Genomic DNA, 14,198 nt, shown 5'->3' with positions numbered 1-14,198 from the left:
AAGTCTCAAGGTGCTGACCCCTTAGATGTAAAGTAGAAAGGACCATATAAGATTATTCTGACTGCTCCAATGTCAGTCAAACTGGAAGGGTTCCTCAGATGGACTCATATTTCTAGGATTAAAAATGCTGCTTCTGTTACTTATCCTTCAAATATCTCAGATTATTCCTGTGAACCCATAGAGGACCTGATGCCATGCCCCCTGCCAGCAGCTAACTCCTTCTTAGCCTTTCAATTAGGGAGCTCCATGGGCATTGGGGGCATTCAGGATTGTTAGGTGTGCTGACAACACCCCCAACATGGCCCACAGATAGGACCTGATGCATTTTTTTCAAAAGCCCCTTTCCCAAACATCACCATCTCTCTCTGGATTAACATCCCACTTTTAATCTGCTTCTAAGATTTGTTTCCTCCAGATTCCAAGTGAACTTCTAAGTACTTTTTCAGCCTAAAGATCATGGAATACTCCACATCTCCTGGCCTGAGCTGCTGCAATCTTCAGATCTCCCACTGCTCCTCCTGGCTTGGACCCCCATTGAATGTAAGGACAGCTCTATAACCCTTGTCAGCTTGAAGCAGCTCCAGAAGATAAGACCTTTGCCTCATTACCCCAAATAAATTAGAGTCTGAACTGCTTGGAGGGGTGATGTAAATTGTGTCCCCTTTGACTTTTGGGGGGAAGTTCCTGAGTCTCAAACTCTTCTCTAAAAGAAGCCCACCCTCTGGAAACTTAGTTAAGTGATCTCATTTAGTTGGAGATTGTGGCCAAGGACATGGTCCCACTTTCTATTGAGTTGAAGATTAGTCTGGAACCACTCCCAGTAGCTCAAACTCCCAAAATAATAATCTTTTTTCAGTTGGAGAACTGAGGCATTGTGAACATTGAGTGAGTCTCATTCAATTTTGAATTGAAGCCCCAAGCCTCAGATGGCTAATAAAAGAAAATTCTGAACCCTGAATCACAGGCTTCTCTGTGCCAATAAATCCCTTTTTGCCACTTAGGAAAAAAAGTAGACATGGATAGGCTGACATATGCATTGTTATATAGAACATCTATACTGAAGAAGTCAGAATATTAAATGAATAAGTATTTATTTCCTTAATATTTGAAGTTCTTTTCAGTGGATTTGTTAATCAATATCCATCACATTAAGCTTTCATTAAGTTATACTCACTATTCTACCATTTTTATGAAATTATCTGTCACCAGGTTTCCATCTTCCTGGGCAGTACAAAGAAAATAGAATAAAACACATACTAAATATATTAAATTTGATTAGACCCATGAAACCTTGAAATTCATAGCACCAGAAATAAAGCAGCTGCCAGTTTCATTTGGAAAATATTTAAGGCCAAAACTATTCAATGATTTCTACTTCCTCTTCAAATTAGTTAGAACCAATAGATGCAGTTTCAGATTTGGTCCTTGATAGGAAATTCAGCATTTTCAAGGTTTTAAACACTAGTCCTAATGATATTTGGCAATGATCTTCTTGTACTAGATCGCCAGAGGGTAAAATAGATGACAATTGGTTCAATCATTCAAAAAAAGTTAATGCCAAGACAACAAGGAAAAAATGGATCCCAAAAGTCAAGGCCAGTATGGTAAGCACATACAGAATGTAAGAAGAGCAGAGGTATAAAATGAAAAGTTTGTTGTTCTTTCTTCAAGCAAAACAAAATGATATCACCAGATCAGAGTCAAGTTACAATGTGGCCAACAGTGACGGATCAGAATAATAAAGCTTGGAATGTTCCAACAAAGTTGGGCACAAATAGTCCATGTTAATACTTGGGTGAAATTCTCTAAATTTGCTCATTTCACATTTCTTTGAGCTATGTTATTTCTCAACAGAATCTTCTCTGGGGAGAGCAAGCAATTCTGTCCATTTGTGTGCCACACAATCAATTCCAAAGTTTGTTAGAGATTTTAAGTATCCTTGTATAACTTTTTCTGACTACTATGTGAGTGCTTGTTCTGTGTGAGTTCACCATAATATAGTCTTTTTGGTAAGCATATGTTTGGTATTTCAATAATATGACTAGCTCATTGGAATTGCATTCTTTGCAGTAGAGTTTGAATGATTGGCTTTTTAGCTTAAGAAAGACCTCAGTTTCTGATGTCTTACTCTGCCAGGTGACCTTCAGAATCTTCTTAAAACAATTCAGTTGGAAGCAATTCATTTTCTTGGCATGACTGCTTTTGAGATTTCACAGGCATACAATAATGAGGGCAGCACAATGACTTTGTAGACCTTCAGTTTGGTATTCAGTCCAACACTTTTCTTCCATAGAGAAGAGCTTCCCTTCAGAGCTTCCCAAACACTGAAATAGCTCTAGCAATATGTGTGTGTGTGTGTGTGTGTGTGTGTGTGTGTGTGTGTGCTGTTATTTATGTGTACTTCCTTAGAAAGTATACTGCCAGGGATAAGTGAACTCATCATTGTTCAACACTTCTCAATTTTCTGTAATTGATTTTTCCATATATGTATAGTGTGGTGCTGGCTCATGGAGTACCAGTGTTTTCTTGATATTAATTGTTAGGCCAAAATTTAGCACAAATAGCAGGAAATTAATTTATACTACATTGTGTCACAACTTCAGAGATTGCATTGCGTATACAATAATTTGCAAAAAAAAAAAAAAAAAACATGCAGCAACATTCCCTTTTAACCTATATTTTCTTTATTGAAGAGGCTTCTATCAGTGTAGTAGCTGACCTTGATGATCTATCTTCATTCTTAGTGAAGGCATTTTACAATGCAGCTAAAAATATAATGCTAAAAAACATATGAGCAATCAGACAGCCTAGTTTCACTCCATTGATGACTGGGAAAGCACAAGAACATCTGTGATTCAAAACTCAGACAATTATGTCATCATAAAACTGATGACAAGCAAAATTTGATATCTACTAGTCCTATGCCAGGAGATTGAATTACTTCCATATAAATTATTTTAGGGATATATTGGTTACTTGCAAGATGAGATATTCGACATTGATCTCTTTTCTTGAGTTGAACTGACAAGAATTCAAAATCTACTAGAGAGCACAACTCATGAGTTGGCTACAATTTTTTTGAATACCAAATAATTCTTTTCCTAAAAAGATTATTATATAGAGAACTCACCCAAGGAAAGCACTCACAAAGAGGTTAAAAAGAATGATAAAAGGATAATCATAAGGTGTTATGCCCCCATGGAGTACTCTAACCTGGAAGTTCCTCTTTGAGCTACTCTTAATGCCTGTTCCTCAATGTCATGGCTAGGCCACACTTACCTGTCTTCGGGCACCAACCCAGATCCCACAGAGACAGACCACCGATAGGTAGGGTTGAAGCAAAAGAGAACTTTATTCTTAGATAGCATATATTTATACCCCCTTGAGGATCGGGGGAAAGTGGAGGTCCTCTAGGAGCCAGGACAGGCAGGTCATGACAGGATTGGCCCAAGAAGAAGGAGAGAGGCGTGCTAGGCTTTGAGAGCATTAAGGAAGGAGAAGTGGTATCTGGGGCCAGATACCACTTCCTGGGGCTAAGACCCTCTTCCACGTAGGACTCCCCTGCGCCTCGGTACCTCTTATGTCTCAGGTCCTCCCACATGCCTTGAACTGCATTCCTTGTTTCTAGAGCCTTTTTAACCCTGACAATAAGGTCCCTATGAAAAACTTTGAAATTGATTGTAAGACATAAGGCATAATGGCTCAGGATGTCCCAACATGATATGCTTGCATGAAATAAAATACTTTGCTCTGTAAAATAGCTTACTAATTGTTTCAAATATTTTTTCAGTTTAATCTCCAGAATTCTTCAAATTATCATTTTATCAACAATTCTACTGGCTCAATCTTTTAGTGTATACAGATATTCATAGGAGGGATTAGGTGGTGGAGTAAGACAAGCCAGAGTCACTTTGGAGGAGGACAAGGAGAAGGGAGGTCGGTCAGTGGAGAGTGTGTGGCAGTTTTGTCGATCCACTTCACTTCTCCTCCTAAAGACCAAAGACTTTTGTTTATCCTGACTCTGGCTGATTCTGAGGCCTCCAGGGAGTTAACCTGGACTTCACAACTATTATTTTTCTATCACAGAGAATTTTGTCTTTTATTTCAGATATATGCCATTTTTCATGGTATTGAAAGGTCTGCATATAACTTTGTCATTACTTGTTAAAGATATAAATAAATGTTTTATTTTTACCAAAAAAAGATTTATTCTCTATACTTTGATGCAATCATATGGTTTTAACTGATTTGGAAATTAATGTGCTATATTATGTATAAAGTTTTCCTAATGTTGAATGAATATTGTATCCCTGGTATATATTCAGTGTCATCATGTTGAATTAACTAGAATATTGATAAAAAATTTAATAATTTTATATTAATTAGAAGTTTTTTTCTACACATTTTTCTGCTTTACCTCTTCTTGGTTTGAGTATCAGAACCATATTTATTTTATAAAAAGGTGATTAATAGGTTATATTATTCATTTTTGGAAAAAATATTTGTAGTGTTACAGTTCATTATCATTCAAATATTTTATAGAATTCACTTGTATGTACATATGATCCTAGTCAGTTTTGAGGCTTGTTGTATGGGAATTAATTTATGCCATTTTCAATCTCTTTTCTCAGTGAGTTAAATTTGCATTTTTCTATTTGGGTATTTTAGTTTCTATGATTATTTATTTATTTTGTCTGTATTACTAGATTTGTTGTTAGTTGGGCAAATATTTTCTTGCAATTTTTTTAAAAAAAATTCTTCTCTCATCAATCCTTTTTTTAAATGAAAAAGCCCATCATTTTTTAGTATATTAATTTTCATTCTGTCTCTCTCTGTCTCAAACAGGGTAACTTTTTTATTTGCTTATTCTTAAAAAAAAGAATTCCTAAAATACACTTAGCAAGGGTAATTGTGGAAAAAAAAAAAAAAAACATGAATCAAGTGTCTCTAATAAAAGCTTCATTTCTCAAATATAAAGATGATTGGGAAATTTATAAAAATAAGAACAATTCCCCAATTGATAAATGATCAAAGGATAAGGACAGTCTTCAGATGAAGTAATCATAATTATCTATAGCCATATGAAAAAAAAATGCTCTAAGTATTGATTGGAGAAACATGAACTGAAGCAATTCTGAGACATTGTCACATTGACTAAGAGACATAGATTGGCACATAGATTGACTAAAAGGACAGAAGAGGAAAGTGACAAAGTTGGAGGAGATGAGTGAAAAGTGAGAACATTCTGTCCTGTTATGCAAAGTTAATGGAGCTATGGACTGATTCAACCATTCTATAGAGTAATTTGGAACTATGCCCAAAGAGGTATAAAATGATGCATACCCTTTGACCTAGCAATATCACTGTTGGTGCACATTTGAAGAGAAAAAATTGGGACTAAAATTTTGGAAAAATCAATGCTAAAAACTTCATTATAATGTATGTGTCTGTAATGTGTTATAATGTATTTATTCTAATGTATGTAATGTATGAACAGAAAATACTATTTTATATCTTTAGTTTTACTAATCAACTTTTTAAATTTCATTTTTCCCTTTAGATTTTGAGAATTGCTATTTTGTGTTTATTTGGAGATTATTTATTGCTTTTCTTTGTATTATTTCATATTATTTTCATTTTTCTATGCCCTCTTTTGCCCTCTTTTGGTAATTTAAGTATTTAGGTATATAATTCCCTGTCTTGATTATACCCCAAAGTATAGCTTCATCTTTGCACAATTAGTAAGTTGTGAAATATTTTCTTATTTTGTCTTCTTCAAAAAAAAAATTGTTTCTATGATCTACCTTAACTGAATGAAATTTTATAATTACATTAATCTGTTTGAGTTTTAATGAATTATTTAAAATTTTTGAATTGATTATAATGAAAATTTTGTTTATATTGTGACCATTAAAGAATATATTTAATAATTTTGCTATTCTGCAGATTTTTAAGAGATCTTTGGCTAAGAACATAGTCCTTTAAAAAAATGTCATGGAATTTCAAGAAATATGGGCATACAATATGATTTCTATTTAAAAATTGCCTGAGATATATCATATCTATTTTTTTCTAAAAATATATTTGGAAAATATATTTGGATCCTTATCATCTTTTTAATTTGGGGGGTGTGGTCTGGTTCAGAAAAGTGTACATTAACATCCCTAAAATTAATTATTTTATTATCCATTTCTCTCAGTAGGCCAATTACCATGTATCTATATTTATATCTACATATAATGCAAGATATTCAGTTACATACCTCTCACTTAAATAGTATTATAAAAGATGTCAGTGAGGCATGAATTTAATATATAAAATCAAAATAGTTTACCTTTTTTTTTCTTTTTATTTCATTCTTAAATGTCTTTTTGTACATATTTTATATTAGTATAGTGGTATGTTTTAACACATATAATCACATAAATATTAAAGATCCATGTTCAGAAATGTGATGGTGTAAAATGTTTGTGAATAATTCCTCTATTTTATTAAAGATATATGTTTTCTCCAGTTGGACTACACCCAACTGTGCTGGATAAGTTATTCTTGGTTACTCTTGGTATCTTATATTTCAAGATATACTTTTCACTTTTTGTCATTGATGCATAATTTTATAAAATCCAAATTGAAGTTCCTTAGTCCCTGATGGCTTTCTTCCTTAATGCTTCTGATTTTCCATTGTTCATTTATCATTAATTTTTTCCCTTCTACCTATAAACAATTTCATATTTCCCCATCACAAATATATGAGCACACACCAAATACATATAATAATTCTGGTCACTTACAATTAATCTCATTTTTTTCTTTCCATGAAAAAAAATAAATGACTAGTCTACAATATTGACCTCACTGCTCATTCATTATTTTAACATTTCTCAAATACTTTTAAGTTGAATTTTGCCTCTATCATATTTTTTGTTGTTTTGTTGTTAATTAATTTACACTTAAAAACAAAAGTTTATTTTTTGGGTATACATGTATATTCATTTTTAAAAAATACAGTTCCTTATGAATTATGTTGGGAGAGAAAAATCAGAACAAAACAGAAAAAGCACAAAAGGAAAACAAAAACAAGAACAAATAAGACCAAGTAAACATATCACGTGTTGATTTATATTTAGTCTCCATACTTTTCTCTCTGGATGTGGATGTTTTTGCATCCAAAGACTACTGGGCTGTCTTTAAAACACTGAACCTCTGAGAAGAACCAACTCTATCACTGTTGATCATTGCACAATCTTGTTTTTACTGTGTACAATGTATTCCCGATTTTGCTTGTTTCACTCAGCATCAGTTTCCAGGCCTATATAAAATCAGTTTTTTCATCATGTTTTCCTTATAGAACAATAATATTTCATTACTTATTCAGCCATTTTTGAACTGATGGGCATCTACTCATTTTCTAATTCTTTGCCACCACACAAAGAGCTGTTACAAACTTTCTTGCAAATCCTCCTTTATTATTTATTTGGAATACAGACCAAATAATGGCACTTCTGGATCAAAAAGTAAGAACAGTTTTATAACCTTTGTACATAGTTCCAAATTGTTCTTCAGAATGGTCAGATAATTTCACAATTGTAGATCTTATTTCCCTGATAAAAGATACAGTTCTCAAGATGTTACATGTATCATTTTCCATCCAGGGATATAGATAGTTTAACCTTTAAATTATATATCTAATATCTATATCAATACTTATTTTCCCTTTGTTTGCCTTTCTATACTACTCTTGAGTCCTGTGTTTGAAAATCAAATTTTCTGTTTAATTCTGTTTTTTTTTTTTAATAAAATGCTTAAAAATCCCTTACTTTATTGAGATCCATCTCCTCCTTGAAAAAAAGATATCAGTTTCACTGAGTTGTTGATATTTATTTGTAATCCCAAGTCTTTTGCCTTCCAGAATATTGTTTTTCAGGCCCTCTGATCCTTCATTGTAGAAGCTGCCAGTCCCTGAGTAATCCTGACTATTGCTCCTATATGGTTCATTTTTTTTTTCTGGCAGCTTGCAGTATTTTTTCCTTGAGATTATAGTTTTAGAGTTTTGCAACAAAGTTTCTTGGGGTATTCCTTGTAGTGTCTCTTTCTGGAGGTTTCTTTCAATGACTATTTTATTCTATGGTTCTAGTCTATCAGGACAGTTTTCTCTGGTGATCTCTTGACAATGCTATCTATACAGACTCTGCTTTTGATGGTTACCTTCAGGTTAAATCAATAATTTTAAAATTGTCTCTCCTGGAACTATTTTACAAGTTGGCTATTTTTCCAATGAGATATTTACATTTTCTTTCACTTTTTCATACTTTTTAGTTTGTTTAATTGGTTCTTGACATCTCATATAGTCATTAGTTTCCATTTACCCAATTCAGTTCTTAAGTGTGATTTTTTTTTTCATTTAGCTTTTATATCTCTTTACATTTGATTGATTGTACTTTTCAAGGTATTGCTTTCCTCAGTGGATTTTTCTGCATTTGGCAATTGTTTTTTTAGTTTTCTTCAGTAAATTTTTTGTCTTTCCTTTTCCAAGCTGTTGACTCTTTCTTGCATATTTCTCATTTCTTTTCCAAATTTTTCTTCTACTTCTCTTATTTGCCTCTTTAAATATTTTTATGGGCACTTCGAAAACCCTCTTTGGCCTTAATATCAAGTCATATCAATCTTTGAGATTTCCCCTGTGGGTCCTCATTTGAATTGGTGTTTTTGCCTTCTCTGTCATCTGTTCCCTGCTCATTTCCTTTCTTTCTTCCCCCTCACTATTTTGTGACTTTTATGGTTGAGCTCTGCTTCTGAGGTACAGAGAGTGCTGTCCCAGGGAGTGCTCGAGTGTTTGTGCAGCTCTGAGCCTTGGCTTTGAACATAGAACTCCTTGTGTTTGGTGTCTTGCTCACTGCACGGGAGTAACTCCATCTGCTCCCTCCAGGCAATAACCTGGTTTCCTGAACTGGCAATTTGCCTTCTTTGTTGGGACTGGAGATTGGTTCATGTTAGGGTTCTTCTACTCACCAAGAGGGTCTCAACTGGACTCCTCCCTTTTCCCCAGTCTTCAGATGTTTCTGGCACAGCTCTCTCTATAGTGGTATTCTCTCCCCACAGAGCACCTGGAACACCAGATGTGGTACAGAACAGCAAGTGGTTTATTAAGCACTCTACATTTTCTATAATGGCGTCGTGGCTTCTAGCAGTTACATTCCTTCTTATATACCATCTCAGTACATCATCTCATACCCAGCTTTCTTTGTCTTTATCCCATCAGGGTACAAGCTACTCAGTAACAAAATCATTAATCTTGGGGTAAACAATCTTTCACTACTGCCTTCCTGTTTTCTTCCTCTGCACACCTTGTTCCCCCTCCTCAGGTTATTTCCTGCTATACAACTCTTTTTCCCACGTATACCTAAAATCATCCAACAACTCCCTTTCTTGTTATGCAGGGACTGCTCAAAAAAGAGGTGAAGGAAACCCCATTCACCGTACAGAAGCAGAGGGGAGGCTCAGCCTCGTTAATGGAGTGCAGTTAAAACCAGGACTCCTGAGCATCCTCAACCCTAAGCCCTATCCATTCTCTGTGAATCTCAATGCCTAGATGTGTCATGGTCCCATTAATTCAACAGCTTTTATAGCAAACTGAGGCCGAGGGTGGTACTGTGCAAAAGCAGTTATCATTATGGTTCTCATAATTGTCACTAAGCACAGAAGACACAAAAGCACTAGTAGAATTATAGTAACTCCAATTATGACACTATATAACAAGGAGGGCAAAGTGGATAATTTAGATTGGATCCAATTTACAAAATCTTGTGATACATCATCAGGTAATTGAAATTGTGCAGCTATATCATTAATGTTTTGGACTAATTTAGCCAATTCTTCAATTTGGTTAGTAACATTCGCGACCAATAATGGCCCTCTTAAATGATCTTGCACCTTAATCCAAGTGTTTTTTTTTAATAACTTTTTATTGATAGAACCCATGCCAGGGTAATTTTTTTTTCAGCATTATCCCTTGCATTCACTTCTGTTCCAATTTTTCCCCTTCCTCCCTCCACCCCCTCCCCTAGATGGCAAGCAGTCCTTTACATGTTGAATAGGTTATAGTATATCCTAGATACAATATATGTGTGCATAACTGAATAGTTTTCTTGTTGCACAGGGAGAATTGAATTCAGAAGGTAGAAATAACCAGGGAAGAAAAACAAAAAGGCAAGCAGTTTATATTTCCCAGTGTTCTTTCTTTGGGTGTAGTTGCTTCTGTCCATCTTTGATCTGAATTAGCTCTCTTTATCGAAGAGATCCACTTCCATCAGAATACATCCTCAAACAAGATCGTTGTTGAGGTATATAATGATCTCCTGGTTCTGCTCGTTTCACTTAGCATCAGTTCATGTAAGTCTCACCAGTCCTCTCTGTATTCATCCTGCTGGTCATTCCTTACAGAACAATAATATTCCATAACATTCATATACCACAATATACTCAACCATTCTCCAATTGATGGGCATCCTTTCATTTTCCAGCTTCAAGCCACTGCAAACAGGGCTGCCACAAACATTTTGGCACATACAGGTCCCTTTCTTTTCTTTAGTATCTCTTTGGGGTATAAACCCAGTAGAAACACTGCTGGATCAAAGGGTATGCACAGTTTGATAACTTTTTGAGCATAGTTCCAAATTGTTCTCCAGAATGGCTGGATGTGTTCACAATTCCACCAACAATGTATCAGTGTCCCTGTTTTCCCACATATCCTCCAACATTCCACATTATCTTTCCCTGTCATTCTAGCCAATCTGACAGGTGTGTAGTGGTATCTCAGAGTTGTCTTAATTTGCATTTCTTTGATTAATAATGATTTGGAGCATATTTTCATATGTCTATAAATAGTTTCAATTTCTTCGTCTGAGAATTGTCTGTTCATATCCTTTGACCATTTTTCAATTGGAGAATGGTTTGATTTCTTATAGATTAGAGTCAATTCTCTATATATTTTGGAAATGAGGCCTTTATCAGAACCTTGGACTGTAAAAATGTTTTCCCAGTTTATTGTTTCCCTTCTAATCTTGTCTGCATTTGTTTTGTTTGTACAAAAACTTTTCAATTTGATATAATCAAAATTTTCTATTTTGTGGTCAATAGTGATCTCTAGTTCTTCTTTGGTCATAAATTCCTCCCTCTTCCACAGGTCTGAGAGGTAAACTATCCTATGCTCTTCCAATTTATTTATAATCCCATTCTTTATGCCTAGGTCATGAGCCCATTTTGATCTTATCTTGGTGTAAGGTGTTAAGTGTGGGTCAATGCCTAGTTTCTGCCATACTAATTTCCAATTTTCCCAGCAATTTTTGTCAAATAATGCATTCTTATCCCAGAAACTGGTGTCTTTGGGTTTGTCAAACACTATATTATTAAAGTTATTGGCTGTTTTGTCCTTTGAACCTAACCTATTCCATTGATCAACTACTCTTTCTTAGCCAATACCAGATGGTTTTAGTAACTGCTGCTTTATAATATAATTTTAGATCTGGTACAGCTAGGCTACCTTCATTTGTTTTTGTTTTTTTTTTTTTTTTCATTAATTCCCTTGAAATTCTTGACCTTTTGTTTTTTCATATGAATTTTGTTGTTATTTTTTCTAGTTCATCAAAGTAATTTTTGGGGAGTCTGATTGGTATAGCGTTAAATAAATAGATTAATTTAGGTAGTATTGTCATCTTTATTATATTTGCTCACCCAATCCAAGAGCATTTAATATTTTTCCAGTTGGTTAGATCAGACTTAATTTGTGTGGAAAGCGTTTTGTAGTTTTGCTCATAAAGTTTCTGATTTTCGCTTGGCAGATAGATTCCTAAATATTTTATACAATCAGTAGCTACTTTAAATGGAATTTCTTTTTGTAACTCTAACTGTTGGGTTTTGTTAGTGATATATAAGAATGATGATGACTTATGTGGGTTTATTTTATATCCTTCAACTTTGCTGAAGGTGTGGATTGTTTCTATTCACTTTTTGGTAGAGTCTCTGGGGTTCTCTAAGTGTACCAACATATCATCAGCTAAGAGTGATAATTTGGTTTCCTCATTGCCTATTCTTATTCCTTTAATCTCTTTCTCAACTCTTATTGCCAAAGCTAGCATTTCTAATACAATATTAAATAGTAATGGTGATAGTGGGCAACCTTGTTTTACTCCTGATCTTATTGGGAATGGTTGCAGTTTATCCCCGTTACATATGATGCTTACTGCTGGTTTTAAATAGATGCTACTGATTATTTTAAGGAAAACTCCATTTATTCCAATGCTCTCAAGAGTTTTTAATAGGAATGAATGTTGGATTTTATCAAATGCTTTTTCTGCATCAATTGAGATGAACATATGGTTTTTGTTAATTTGATTATTAATGTGGCCAATTATACTGATAGTTTTCCTAATATTGAACCAGCCCTGCATTCCTGGTATAAATCCTACTTGATCATGGTGTATTATCCTGGGGATGATTTTCTGTAGTCTTTTTGCTAATATCTTATTTAAGATTTTAGCATCAATATTCATTAGGGAGATTGTTCTATAATTTTCTTTCTCTGTTTTCAACCTACCTGGTTTAGGTATCAGTACCATGTCTGTGTCATAAAAGGAGTTTGGTAGGACTCCTTCATTCCCTATTTTTTCAAATAGTTTATAAAGCATTGGGGCTAATTGTTCTTTGAATGTTTGGTAGAATTCACATGTAAGTCCATCTGGTCCAGGGGATTTTTTTTTAGGGAGTTGATTAATAGCTTGTTCTATTTCTATTTCTGAAATGGGACTATTTAAGCAATTTACTTCCTCCTCTGATAATCTGGGAAGCCTATATTTTTGGAGGTAGTCATCCATTTCGCTTAGGTTATCAAATTCATTGGCATAAAGTTGGACAAAGTAACCCCTTATTATTTCTTTAATTTCCTCTTCATCAGTGGAAAGTTCTCCTTTTTCATTTTTAAGACTGCCAATTTGATTTCCCTCTCCTTTTTCTAATCAGATTTACCAAAGGTTTATCAATTTTATTGTTTTTTTCATAAAACCAACTCTTAGTTTTATTTATTAGTTCAATAGTTTTTTTTTTTTTACTTTCTATATTATTAATTTCTCCTTTTAATTTTAGAATTTCAAGTTTAGTAATTGATTGGGGATTTTTAATTTGGTCTTTTTCTAACTTTTTAAGTTCCAGGCCCAATTTATTGATCTTCTCTTTTTCTATTTTATCCAAGTAAGCCTCTAAGGACATAAAATTTCCCCTTATTACTGCTTTGGCTGCATCGATAAATTTTGATATGATGTCTCATCATTGTCATTATCTTGAGTGAAATTATTAATTGTGTCTACAATTTGCTGTTTTACCCAATCATTCTTTAAGATGAGATTATTTAGTTTCCAATTACTTTTTGGTCTATTTACACCTAACTTTTATTTGAATGTAGTTTTTATTGCATTGTGATCTGAAAACAAAGCATTTACTATTTCTGCCTTCCTGCATTTAATTTTGAGGTCTTTATGTCCTAATATATGGTCAATTTTTGTGTAGGTTCCATGAACTGCCGAGAAGAAAGTATACTCCTTTCTGTCACCATTCAGTTTTCTCCAGAGATCTATCATACCTAATTTTTCTAATATTCTATTTACCTCTTTAATTTTTTTATTATTTGTTTTGTGATTTGATTTATCTAAATCTGAGAGTGCAAGATTGAGATCTCCTACTATTATAGTTTTGCTGTCTATTTCTTCTCCCAACTCTCTTAACTTCTTTTTAAGGAAGTTAGCTGCTATACCACTTGGTGGATATATCTTTAATACTGATATTGCTTCATTGTTTATAGTACCCTTAAGCAAGATATTGTTTCCTTCCTTATCTCTTTTAATTAGATCAATCTTTGCTTTTGCTTGATCTGAGGTCAGGATGGCTACCCTTGCTTTTTTGAATTCACCTGAAGCATAATAGATTCTGCTCCAGTCTTTTACTTTTACTCTGTATGTATCTCCCTGTTTTAAATGTGTTTCCTGTAATCAACAGATTGTAGGGTTCTGACTTTTGAGCCAGTCTGCTATATGCCTCCTCTTTATGTAAGAGTTCATCCCATTTGCATTTGCAGTTAAAATAACCAATTCTGTATTTCCTGCCATCCTAATATCCCCAGATTATACTTTTCTTTTTCTTGCCCTCTTTCC

The 14,198-nt window shown here is 33.9% G+C and overlaps 1 pseudogene; it reads right to left on the bottom strand.

The window, feature by feature from the left end:
* The window catches only part of LOC127546646 (poly(A) polymerase alpha-like), a 69,529-nt pseudogene extending 65,928 nt beyond the window's left edge, over nt 1–3,601 (bottom strand).
* Between the last annotated feature and the right edge of the window lie 10,597 nt (nt 3,602–14,198).

Source organism: Antechinus flavipes, chromosome 2 (genome assembly GCF_016432865.1).
Source record: "Antechinus flavipes isolate AdamAnt ecotype Samford, QLD, Australia chromosome 2, AdamAnt_v2, whole genome shotgun sequence".
In the NCBI taxonomy this organism is placed as follows: domain Eukaryota; kingdom Metazoa; phylum Chordata; class Mammalia; order Dasyuromorphia; family Dasyuridae; genus Antechinus; species Antechinus flavipes.
The sequence above is the reverse complement of the archived record's forward strand: the minus strand, read 5'-3'. Positions and strand labels throughout refer to the sequence as shown.